Source organism: Microtus pennsylvanicus, chromosome 14 (genome assembly GCF_037038515.1).
Source record: "Microtus pennsylvanicus isolate mMicPen1 chromosome 14, mMicPen1.hap1, whole genome shotgun sequence".
Taxonomy (NCBI): Eukaryota; Metazoa; Chordata; class Mammalia; order Rodentia; family Cricetidae; genus Microtus; species Microtus pennsylvanicus.
In genome coordinates, this window is record NC_134592.1 from 56,977,501 (window position 1) to 56,990,649 (window position 13,149).

Consider the following 13,149-nt stretch of genomic DNA (forward strand, 5'->3'; position numbering starts at 1 on the left):
GGATCTGGGAGATGGCTGAGTGAGTTACGTGAGTACTTGGGTTTTGTCACCAGCATCCTCATAAAAAGCCAGGTGGGACAGTATATATATCATCGTTTTAGCTCCTCCCCACTACCCTCTCCTGTCTCCCTGTCCCCTACCTGTTCACCTTCCACTTCCTCCCACATAGTCCTCCTTTCCCCAACTTTTGTGTCTCCTGTGTTCCATTTCCTCCTCTCTCCCCATCCCTGACCTTAAGATCTCATCCTCTGTAACAAGTATTCTTATTGGTCTTTCTTTGAACCACCAGCTCCCAAATAATGATGCAGAGACTTGGTATTAATTGTGAAAGTTTGGCCTTTACTTAGGTTTGTTCTTAACTAGCTCTGATAACTTAAATTAACCCAGCTCTACTCATCTACTTTCTGCCACATGACTCTTTACCTCTCCTCCATTCTGTAGGCCCAACTCCCTCTGGGTCTGACTGGTGAATCCCACCTCCCTTCTCTTCAGAGTTTCTATCTCTGCCCAGAAGTCCTGCCTATCCCCTCCTGATTACCTGTTGGCCGTTCAGCTCTTTATTAAACCAATCAGGTGCCTTAGGCAGGTGAGGCAAAACATAGACACATTTTCATCATATAGTGTAAACAAATACCCCACAACAATCCTTTCCCCTTTCTACACACACACACACACACACACACACACACACACACACACACACACACAAAATCATAAATTTAGATTTTGCATAACAGACAAAACATCCTCCAGTCCTGATGTAGTGGCTGTGGCCTTGGAATCAGAGCCTGTGTGCTTGCCCACCCAAGACCTTCACAACACTGGGTCCACTGGCACGCCCCTTTGGAGGGTGGGGGAAGGGTGCCATTCCACCCCTCCTTGAGGACACAAAAGCTGTCCTAATTTCTCGGGAAAGACCCTTCTTAGATGATAAGTTACCAGGTTCCGGTAAACAACCCCGATTAGATTCAGTGGTTTGTCAGGTTAGACCTGGGTGGAATAATTTCTTTCGTCTGTCGCTAGCTGAAGAGAACAGGTATTTGTTTATATGTCCCAGGAAAAGTAACACAACTGCCCTTTTCTGTAGAAAGAAGAAACTGACTGTATTTACTCTGCTGATGTCTCAATCCCATCGTATTCCTCTCCTGGCCACAGTCTATCCTTTCACCTCTCTTCTCACAATGAAAGCCTAGGTTCCCAATCATATGTTTGCTCAGTCAGGAACTTCCGGCCCCTTTCTACTTACGTGAAGAAGTTATCTATTGATTTGTACCCCACGTTTCAGGTCAGACAGGTAGTGGTATCCATATGAGCAAACAGGAGGTGAGGTTGTTCTGCCTTTGCATTTATACCCAAGACGGAATCAATCCTGGGCAAGGCACCCCTTGAAAGCTACAGTTTCTCACGGTATCTAAACACAGAGCAGGGCAGAGCCTGACCACACTGATACAACTACAGGGAAGGAAGATAGCGCCCTAATTTCTGTGACATATTCTGACAGTCCACTATTAGTGACACACTTTCATCTAAGGACAAAAAGCAAACTTCGGAAAAACTTCAAACTTTCCTCAGTGTGTTTGTGGGTGTCTCCGTCTCCCAGTTGCTGGGATGGTAGGCACGGGCCACTACTCTGTGCTGACTCCCATGGTTCTGATAACTTTTAACTATGTGTTTAGTACCTCTTACTTTTAAGAAGGGTGGGACTTTCCTTTCCAAACACCTTCATCAGACTTAAGGTTTGTTTTTGCTTGTTTTCTTTTTTATGAGGGCTTATCCATAATAGCCCCAGGCCACTGTTATGAGAATCTGATGTTTCATGGTCTCCTCTGGGAACTTATTTCTCTTTGCATTCTGACTTTGGAATACACGGATCCTTTTGTTTTGGGTTGTTAATTGTGATTTTTTTAATCAACACTATATAAATATCTTGTGTATCTAAATGATAAAAGCAGCTAGCCGTCACCACACACATTCTAAATGTTTTCTAATCTGTCTTCACAATAACCTAGAAAACTATAGAGCTGAAAGGTTAAGCGACTTCATCAAGAGCTGAAAGCCATCTGGTGTCCGAGCCATAGCCCCAAGCTGAAGCCTGGCACCATAGCCTCAGCCCTCAGCTGTGGCACCCGGGAGTCTCCATTAACAGAGATTTACCAAGTTGCCATAATTAAAGTCATTAGCGATCACTGAGAACTCAAACTTGATTCAATATGATGCTCTAACATGTCACTGCTTGTGAAAGCGGGAGGATTGCAGCAACCCAACCATCTACCCGTGTACACAGATCTAGTTTTCCCTCCATACTAACAGACTCTGGGCGCATCCCCTGTCAGGGCAGAGCTATCGCCATGTCTGCTCTGGCTTTCCCCTCTCTCCATGTTTCACGCAGAAAGAAGCAGGCTTTTCGCTGCCACTGTCTGCCTTCCCACCGCAGGAGCATGAATATGGGTAGGTTTTCTTCAAGGCTTTGGTCAGTTCCTGTGGAGTTTGCAGGGCACTGACAGCGACAGCAGATAAGACTGTGGGCTTTACAGCCACGCTCCACACCGTGGACTTGAGCTCCTCGTGCCTCAGTTTCCACATCTGAGAGAAAGTGAAGCATTTGCCGCATGGCGTTCTGAGGACTGTATGAATGTAAGGTGAGAGACTCAGAGCTTGCTGAGGGTCTTCTGGCCTAACCTGCTGGTTGTTTTTCAGATGTACTCTAGAAACTGTTAGATAAAGAGCAGGTAAGAATGGAGCTTCGGCCACCATGGCACAACCAGTTCAAAAGCAAACTCAGTTGATATGGACCCTGCTTGACACACGGGGAACAACTGCACGCTGAAGTTTAGTAATTAGCGTTTTTATTTACTTCTGAGGTTTTCTAACTCCATTTGTATTCTGTTTTCTGAATCAAGAGTTCGTGGTTGCTGCCAAGGGTCTATTGACGGTGGTTGTTGAGGGTCTATTGGTGGTTAATGGTTGCCGACCGGGGAAAGGTAATTTTCTTCAGTGGTGTAGCCATGGATAAATTGTCCACATGTCAATAAATAACCCCCAACCCATGCTCACACAAGAAACTCTAATTAAATTTAGTGTGGAAGAAAAACAAAGGACACAATGTAGGGAGGAGATTCGAGAGGAAGAGGGAGGGGCTCATCCTTCTGCCAGAGATGGACAGTGGAGAGGTAGAGGAAATGGGGATAAAAATTACCCCCAATTCATCTATTTCTGAAGAGAAACAGTAGAGGAGGAGTAGATGGGGTGAGGTGGGGGCCTGGAAGAAGGGGAGAGGAGAAACTTTGATTGGGTTATAAGAACAAGCAAAGCAATAAACAAAAGCCAAGCAAACAAAAATTGTCCCAATTCATTATATATACATGTATGAAATTATCAAATACAAAATAGCTTTTTGTTGTTGTTTAAAATTCCCAAGTGGCTAATGTGCTTGCTTTTGTTTTCACTTATTTCCAGGGTGGGTGTATATTTTGAGCAGAACATAATTAAAAACTTAAAGCTGGGAGTCTCAAAAGGAGTAATCTAATATCTAAATGGGTTTTGTTCCAGAAACATAAAAGCATGTCTGTTTTTGAAAGAAAGTATTATTATTTGCTCGCACACAAATGTCTATCAAACCATCCTCACTAATGTTCACTTTCTAATGCTCTGCAGGGCTTAGTCTAGCAGACCTGAAAACCAGAAATTCTCCACAATATCTCTAAATACATGAGAAATAGTTTTAGATCTTCAAAGTACAAAACTCTTCTCTGTAGTTGGTGGATTCCTGTACACCCTGATGAGGGCAGTATTTCCTGTCCTGTTACGCCTTCCCTTGTCTTTAGTGTTAGACTAGAGGCTTAGGGACAAAAGACATCATCTCCTCCTGCCTTCTTCCACCCCCCAGTCAGAAGTGGTGCTTGCAGAAGTCAGTAAACAAGACGTGGAGATTCCCGTCAGAAGCTGGATCTTAAAAACAAACAAACAAACAAAAAACAAAAAACACGCAAAACACTGGACAAAGTGTGCACTTAGTTCCGGATTCCAGAGTAAATGCTGGAGACAGGACACACCTACCGGATCTGGATCTGCAAAACCAGGGGATGCTCCACTCCCTTATCAAGCACCTGACTGCCTTCCACCCCCTCCCTACAAAAAGACCCTGACCCAGTCCAGCCGTGCGACTTCATCCTTGAATAAATCTGCCTTTTACTTTTAAATTTGGCTCAACTGGATGTATTGCAGAGTAGCCATTTAGTAAGGATCCCCAAGAACCAAGTTTAGGGTTAAGTTTTGAGTGTTCTTCGTGGGAGAGAGGAAAGTCACGGAGGGGTGCTGGGCTTCCTGCCACCAACATGGTACCAGGAGAAACATGTTTTGTCATGGTGAGATATAGGAATGAGAACACATGATGCTGTCAGGCTTGTTTATTTAATATGCGTATATATATATATATGTATGTATGTATATATATTTTTTTATCTAATTTTGCGTGTATGAATATTTTGCCTGCATGTTTGTACGTGCAGCCTGTGTGGTGCCTGTGGAAGTCAGAAGAGGACTTTGGATCCCTGCAACTGGAGTTAGGAGCCACCATTTGGGGCTGGGAATCAAACCTGGGTCCTCTGCAAGAGCAGTAAGTACTCCTAACAGCTGAGCCATCTCTCCAGTCCTGTTCGCTCATTTTTCACCACGGTGTTCCTTTGGCTTTGGCAATCCCTTATTGCCTTCCCCTGGCAGACTGTGAACCCCACTCAGAAGAAAGCCCAAAGCCCAAATAAACAGCCCCCAATCAGATTCTGCACTGGGACCTGAGTGAGCACAAACTCTGGTGTCTTCCTGGCCGTGGGCTGAGCTCCACAGGGCAGCTCCTCTGAGGCTGTTTCAGTAGCTCGCGTATGAGGTGACACCACACACCTGGTGCCTTCTTAGGTTTCTGTGAGGATTTCCCTCTCCACACTCTACCTATGGATGTTGCTAGGCAGCAAGGAGATAAAGGCATCAGATGTGACCGTTTGCCTGCAACTCTTTGTCTATTTCTACCTGCACAGTGCAAAGCAGCTGTCCTGTGGGGATTCACGTTCAAAAGCAAAGGATTCTTGTCTTTGTATCTCTGCCTACATCATTAGCAATGATGGCCCAGTTTTCCAAGGCTGCCAAGTCAAGGGAGCACCACCTCTGCCTTTAACTGCCAGAGTCACACTCCTGCTGGGAGTACCCGCCCACCCCATCCCTGCCACCCCGACTTTGAAGGTTGTTCAGGGCTGGCTTTGTGACTGTCCCACTGGAAGGAGCTGATTTACCGTTAGACACACGGGTGTGCAGCTTCCTGCCACAGTTCCCTTGCGGACTGTGTTCTTTGTGCCACTATGACACTCTTGGTCCGCGACAGCAGGATCTGTCTTTTGAACTCTTCATCCCATGGTGGCCACAGTTCCGTTTTTACCTGTTCTTTATCTAGCAGTTTCTAGAGTACATAGGGAAAACAACCAGCTAATCTGGAGGGAAAACCTTAGCGAAACTCTCCTGTATTTTACCCGTCCAAAGTGTGGTGTGTGTGTGTGTGTGTGTGTGTGTGTGTGTGTGTGTGTGTGTGTGTGTGTAAATCAGATGATAGCCTTGGCTGTCATTCCTCATATGCTATCCATCCTGATTTTTGAGCAAGCGGACTAGGCTGGCTGGTCAGCAATCCCTGGGACTCTGCCATTTTACTTTTCTAGTGTGATTTGGTCAAAGGGCTTGGGTTGCCAGTACACTATGGGTCTCTCAGATTACAGCAGACATCAGATTACAGGTGACATCAGAGCGCCATTGTGGGACACCAGCTTCCTGTGGTGTGTGGGGAGCAGACAACAGCAAGCTGGACCCAAGGGCATGAGTGCTCTGACCCTGAGCACCTACAAGGCTCCTGGGGGTGGGGGGAATGAGAATGAATGGGGGAGATGATCAGGAGGGAGCAAACCTGCCTCCACCCAGCATCTGAAGGGGATGATGTGGGGGAATTGAGGTGCTAGAGATGCCTCAGTATTAACTGAGCCACAGTAACGTCTGATGGCGTGTGGGTCAAGTTCATCTAAAGTGCATCCCCAGCTGTCCTTTCTGTTCTTGTTACCGTCCCCCTTCTGGGCTGTTGTCTGAGTAACAGGCTCTCCATCAATCTCCTTTCCCTTCCCAAGTCAGCTCCAATCTATTTTTTAAAAAATATTTATTTATTTATTATGTTTACAATATTCTGTCTGTGTGTATGTCTGCAGACCAGAAGAGGGCACCAGACCTCATTACAGATGGTTGTGAGCCACCATGTGGTTGCCAGGAATTGAACTCAGGACCTTTGGAAGAGCAGGCAATGCTCTTAACCACTGAGCCATCTCTCTAGCCCCCTCCAATCTGTTTTGAACAGCTGATAGATTAATCTCTTTAAAACATTGATTTTGACATATGACCTAGAACTTTAGAAAGGTTTTTAAAAGGAGAGTGTGTGAGGTGGAGAGAAGGCATGTTGGGGGTACTTGGGGAAAGTGGAAGTGGGGAACTGGGGTACATATGACCAAGATATTGTTTGGGTTAAGGCTTCATCTCAGCCCCTAGCAGCCCTGTATCCAAAAAGTCTGGAATGTTTGGGTGAAAAATTCCATCCCAAGTCCCCTCCCTTGAGAGTTGCCTCAGTCCAGACTCCACCTCTGAGAAAGCCCGCCAAATGACGACCCCTCCCCAGAGATGCTCAAGACCACTCCCACAGGCTATTTAAACTGCCCCTCCCCCCCCCCCCCCCCCCCCCCGCCAAGAACAAACATGTGGTTTCCCTGTCTTCCTTCCCCATCTCCTCTCTGAAGGCCTGGAAGACCACCAGGAGTGCGGGCATCCATTAAACCTGGGCCTTTTCTAATTCAGTTTGCTTTGGTCTGATTTGCATTATTGCGTCAGTGGAGAGGTTTATTGGACTGCAAAACGTTTCAGATACATTGTGTACACGTATGAAATTGTCAAAGAACAAAACACGTACTATTACAATTTTTAAAAATTGCATTTATTTATTTCTCGTGCGTGTGTGTGTGTGTCTGTGTGTCTGTGTGTTTGTGTGTGCACTCATGTACCGTGCACATATGAGTTCAGAAGATGACTTTCAGGATTTTTCTCTCTCCTTTGACTATGTGGCGGTCCAGGGGTTGAACTGAGGTCATCAGGCTTGGTAGCCAACATCTTTTCCTGGTGAACCACTTGCCATCCCACAAAGAACTTTTTTTTTTTAAGATTTATTTATTTACTATGTATACAGTGTTCTGCTGGCACACCAGAAGAGGGTACCAGATTTTATTACAGATGAAGGGGTACCAGATTTTATTATAGATGGTTGTGAGTCACCATGTGGTTGCTGGGAATTGAACTCAGGACCTCTGGAAGAACAGCCAGTGCTCTTAACCTCTGAGCCTCCACAAAGAACTTTTAAGATCAAGGAGATGCACATACTTTTAAAATGGGGCTTCGGGGAGAGGGTGAGTAAGGTGGTGCTGGGCCTTCTTAGCCTTATTCCCCAGGGAAAGGTGAGTGTGCTATCTGCCCGTTCTGCAGCCCCACCAGGCAGGACAATCAGATCTGCAACCCCACGATACAGGACAATCAGACGTGACAGGGAGTCAAGTCAAAGCAGGAACTCAGTTTATCACTGTGAGCATCAGTTTATAAAGGTCAAGTGACATTGTGTGATGGGGGAGTGACTCCAGCCAATAAGAGACAGCCAAGCCCTCCTTCTGGCTTGGAGGGGCGTCTACCTAGATTTTGCTGTCTCATCCTCACTGGGTAGCTTTGAGACTGTAGCCAGGGTTTTCTCTGTCCTACAGGCCCTGAGATAATTTTGTCCCAACAAAGTGACAGAGGGTGGGGATGGAGGGCCTGTGAGTCCTCTTGGTCCTTTTCTCTGGTTTTCCCCTCAGCATCACCTCATTGCAGACAAAGGGAAATGAAACTCACCCGAGAAGCCTACAAGTCAGGAGGGACCAATCTCACCTTTAACCGTCCCTCTCCGCCACACCCTGTCTTGTTTTAAGACCATTAAACTATTCTGCGTGTACCAGGGGAAAGCAAGGCATGGTGCTGCTCCATCAGGAAGGCCTTCTCAGATTGGTAACAAACACTCCCCTGCACACAGATCCTCAGAGTTCCAGCTGTCTGCCTGGCTTCCTCGGAATAACATTCTGAGACAGGTATTCAGGTGCACACACTCTATCAAAGACATGTTTTGTCATGGGAAATCTGTAGATGAGCAATGGAGTGGAATAAGGAAGGGGGAGGCAAACCAAGGAATGAGGTATTAGGTAGATTAGAGCTGGGCCCGGGGAGAGGTGGGGGAGGGGATCCAGGAGTTTAAGTCACTCTGCCTTTGGTACTCCAGACTCTTTCTTCTGACCATTAAAGGATTATCCTCTAGAGAAACTTTTATTCATACCCTATGCTCATTTCAAATGAGGTTTCCTGATTTTGCTTTTGTTTTGCTGAGTTTTAAGAGTGCTCATGTTTTATATATATATGATTTGCAATACTTTTTTCCTATTCTATATATTGCCTTTTCATTTCATTAACTGTATCCTTTGCTGCACAGTTGGGAAGTTTTTGGTCCTATCTCACATTTCCTTTTACATTGCTCATTGCTGGTGTATTAAAAGCAGAACTGAAATTGGATGTGGAGATGCATAACCGCAACCCCAGGACTCAGGAGACCGGGCGGTCAGGAGGATCTTAAGTTTGATGTCAGCCTGGGCTACATTTTGAGCTTCATGCCAGCCTGGGATACACAATGAGAATAGTTTTCAAGAAAGCATAAGCCAGGCCACCCAGAATTCTGCATTTGACCTTAAATTCTAAAATTCTGCTTGCTGGGATTATTATGAGAGATTTTTGGTGGAATCTTTAGTGTCATATATATACATATCTGTTCATTCGATTGGTGAGCATATCACTTTTACTGTTTTCTAATTTGAATGTCTTTTATTTCTCTTCCTATGGCCAGGACTTCAAATACTATTTGAAAAGGAGTGGCGAGAATGGATTCCTTCAGGAGAAGGTGTTAGAGGAAAAGGCTTTTAGTCTTTTGCTATTAAGAATGTTGTCCGCAGCCTTTTTGCTCAGGCTTCCCTTAGGCTGAGACAAGTTTGTTTCAGTCCAAGTTCAGTGAGAGCACTCTAGCTTGCTTCTCATCTTGAAATGGTGTTCAATTTTGTTGAGTGCTTTTTGTTTTGTCAACGGAAATAGTGTGTTTTCTTTTTCTCTTTGGTGGGGGGCTGGAGCGCTGGGTGTGGAATTCAGGACCTTACATATGCTGGGTGACTGTTCTACCACTGAACAGCATGCTCAGCCGGTCATCTGGGTTTGACCTTAAGTCTATTATGTAGTATTTTACATTGATTTTCATATGCCAGGGCACAGCTGCATTCCATGACCAAATTACACGAAGTCCAGTGTGTAATCCTGCTGTTGAATTTCTGATAATATTAGTAGCTACTGTGTTCTGCCCAGATATTTACTGCTGTTAGAGAATCTCATCTTTTCTGTTTGCTTCATGATGCTGACAGGTGTCTCCCATTTGAGCTTGAAAGATGTTTAGCATTGCCAAGAGAAATAGTCTAAGTGGTAATGAACCGCTTTGGTTTTTATCTAAAAGTCTTAATTCCCCATTGTGCAGGTGTGTGACACACCTGTGCGCGCACACGTGGAGACCCACGTGGGCTGTCAGGTGTCTTCTGTCTCTACCTCACTGTCTTGGACAGGGTCTTTCACAGAGGCGGGCTGGCCAGCAAGCTCTTGGGGGATCTGCCTGGCTCTACCATGCCTGGCCATGTGAGGGCTGGAGACTCAAGTTCTGGTCACCATGCTTATTTGGCAAGCATTCTTACACCCTGAGCCATCTCCCTAGACCTTTTTCTTCATTTTTTATGAAGGACAGTTTTTCTGAATGCAGTGTTTCCGGCGGACAGTTTTTTCTTTCACTGGCTTGCACAATTCTGCCAAGAGAGTTGTTGTTACTCCTCCCTTCCTTACTGAGGAGTTATTGGCAATTGATAGCTATTGAAGAAGGAAAATCATTCGTTTGTAAAGGATTTCCCACTGGTAGGTCTCCCATGTTCCCGTGGGGGGCTTCATGCCCATGCCCATGTGAGCAGCACTAATTGGACTTTGTGGGTTATCGCGGGGGGGGGGGAAGACATGAAGTTGGGGGCGGGAGAAGAATGTGCCGGGTGTAATGCAGGAGGAGCTGCAGGCAAATGGAGGTAGATATGATCATATTTCATTGTACATGCATGAAATTCTCAAGAGTAAAGAAAAATAATTAAAATCTTGAAGAAACTGCCTGATACATGATGCATGATTGATTTTCTTGAGTGGCTTCTAGAATTTTCTCTTCCACTTTTGATGGTTTGTATCATTCTCTGGACTTAGAGTTTGAAGTTCATCGAGTCTTTTGAACTTGTTTTTTGTTTTCAACAGATTTATGAACATTCTAGTTTTTTCTTGTTCTATTTTTGTTGTTGTTTTGTTATTCAAGTAAGCTCTTTGTTTGTACATTTTGTTTCTGACACTCCCACAAGGACTAAGTTCTCTTTTCTCCGTTCCTCCCCCTCTTCTGACTAGGTTACCAATGACCTTACAGGTCTCTGATTCCTTCTTCTGCCCAGTCTGCAGCTGAATTCCTCGAGTCAATTGTTTAGTCTTATTTACTCCATTTTCAGCACCAGACTTGCTACTTGATTCAGCTTAATAGTTCGTATATCTCTGTTGATGTCTTCATTTTGTTGGTGTGCCATGTTTGTCTGTGACGGTTACTTTCAGTTCTCTGTCCGCTAATACAACAACAACACTTTATTAGGTTCAGTTTCCGAACTTTTCATGTGTTTCTGTTTCTTATATATTGTGCAGTCTTTTGTTGGGACGTGAGCATTGGAGAAACTTCTGGGTGTTTGCGTTCTGATTTCATACAGGGGAAGACTTTCACTCCTTATCCTCCTTAAGGCTCCAGGAGAAACTCTCAAACCCTTTCTGAATTCTTGTTCACCTGGTATCTTCCTGTGAACTACAGCTCTAATGCTCAGTTGTAGGGGAGTTTCTTTGTACCTCAACAGCTGCTCTCAAATAACCACGTGGAGCTTAATTTAATTATAAATGCTCAGACAATAGCTCAGGCTTGTTACTAGCTAACGCTTACATTTAAATTAACCCATATTTCTTAACTATGCTTTGCCACACAACTTGATACCTTTTCTCAGTACGGCATGCCCACCTTACTTCTTTCTGCATCTGCTGGTGACTCCTAAGATGCCGCCCTTCTTCCCAACATCCTCCTAGTCTGGCTCTCCCACCCAGTCTCTTTCTGCCCATCTATAGGTCAGTTAGCTCTTTATTAACCAATGAGAGTAATACATATTTACAGTGTACAAAGATTCCACAGCACTCACTGGTGCTTGTTTCTTTTCAGCGACTTTGAATTTTGTTGGTCTCTAGGAGCTCTGAACTGTACAGTGAGACAAGCCAGATGGCTAGACACGGTGTCTGTTCTTCTCTATGCCAAGGCACAGACCCAGGATAGGACATTTCTTCCCATTTTCACACATTATATATTGTAGGGCATGGGAGGCCAGTATGCAAAATGCTGTGGTTTTTTCCTCCCCTGTTAATTGAAACTCCTGTTCAATAGTTTTTTTTTTCATTGTTGTGACAGAGTATGGGACAAAAGCAATGTCAGGGAGAGGGGCCTATTAATTTGAGGTTCAGTCCCTCATGGTGGCGACCTCACCACATCAGAGCTTCCACAGCCTAGAATGGGAGATAAACTCTGACAGTCAGCTCGACTTCTCCTTTCCATTCCATTTGGAATCAGCCCATGGAATGGCGACGCCTTCATTCAGGCTGGGTCTCCCCTCCTCTGTTAAACCTTTCTGGACACATCCTCATAGACATACTTAGAGGTGCGTTTCCATGGCATTTCTAAATCCTGTTGATAATGAAGATCAAGCATCACGTGCATTCTTGGTTTTCTGTTGGCCTGGATCCTGTGGCTTGTCAGCTGGTCTCTAGCTCTTCCCAGAGGCACTGTCTCCATGTTGTTAGCTTGGTGTCTCGGAAGGGGAAGAGGGCATTGATGTGGATGTCCTTCTGTATGTGTTACTTTTATTGGTTGATGAATAAAGCTGTTTCAGTCAATGGCTTAGCACAGAAAAGTCAGACAGGAAATTCAAATAGAGAAATACAGAGATAGTAGGAGGAGTCAAAGAGACGTCATGTAGTTGCCAAAGGAGAAAGATGCCAGAACATTACCAGTAAGCCACAGCCTGTGGTGATATGTAGTTTAATAGAAATGGGTTAATTTAAGATGTAAGAGGTAGGTAGGAACATGCCTAAGCCATTGGCCGAACAGTGCTGTAATTAATATAGTTTCTGTGTGATTATTTGGGTCTGAATGGTCAGAAAATGAAAATGGAGTCCCTGCCTACAGTGCATTATTAGAATTGCTAGTCTTTTGTCTTGCTGTCCCAAAATATAGCCCAATATAGCCTATTTTTAAAACTTTTTCTTATTGGTTCTTTGGGAATATCACATCATATATCCCAATCCCAACCATCTCCCAGTCCCTCTACATGTGCTCCCCACTCTTGCAGTGCCCCCAAAGTAAAACAAACAAAAATGATAAAAATAAGATAGTTTTAAAAAAGAAGAAATAGTAAAAGTAAAAGATATCAGTAAGAATATCAATTTCAACTAAAAACTAGGAAACAAAACAAAACAAAAGAACACTTCGCTTCTCTGTCTTTGCCTCTCCGTCTGTTTCAATAGCACTGGGAGCGGCTGCATGTCATACAATATACCCTTTTTGTCAAAATGGCTTTCCTCGAACCTTCTGGTCAGGTTCAAGGCCTTTGGGCTCAGGTATGCCACCAACACTGAACCCCCACAGGAACTCCCTGGATATCCCAGTGTTGCCCCTAGGCATGCTGACCATGTGGCCATGGCTCTGCAGGACCAGTCCCTTCATTCACTCCATAGATGGGGTAAATGTGGGGGTGTGCCAGCTCAAAGGCCTGGGTGTGTAGTTGGATGACTGCTAAGTTGGTCAGTCCAGGCTTCCCCTCAGAGGCCAGTTTTCCCATGCCGGGGTCATTGGAGTCCATTATCCCAGGGCCCTCA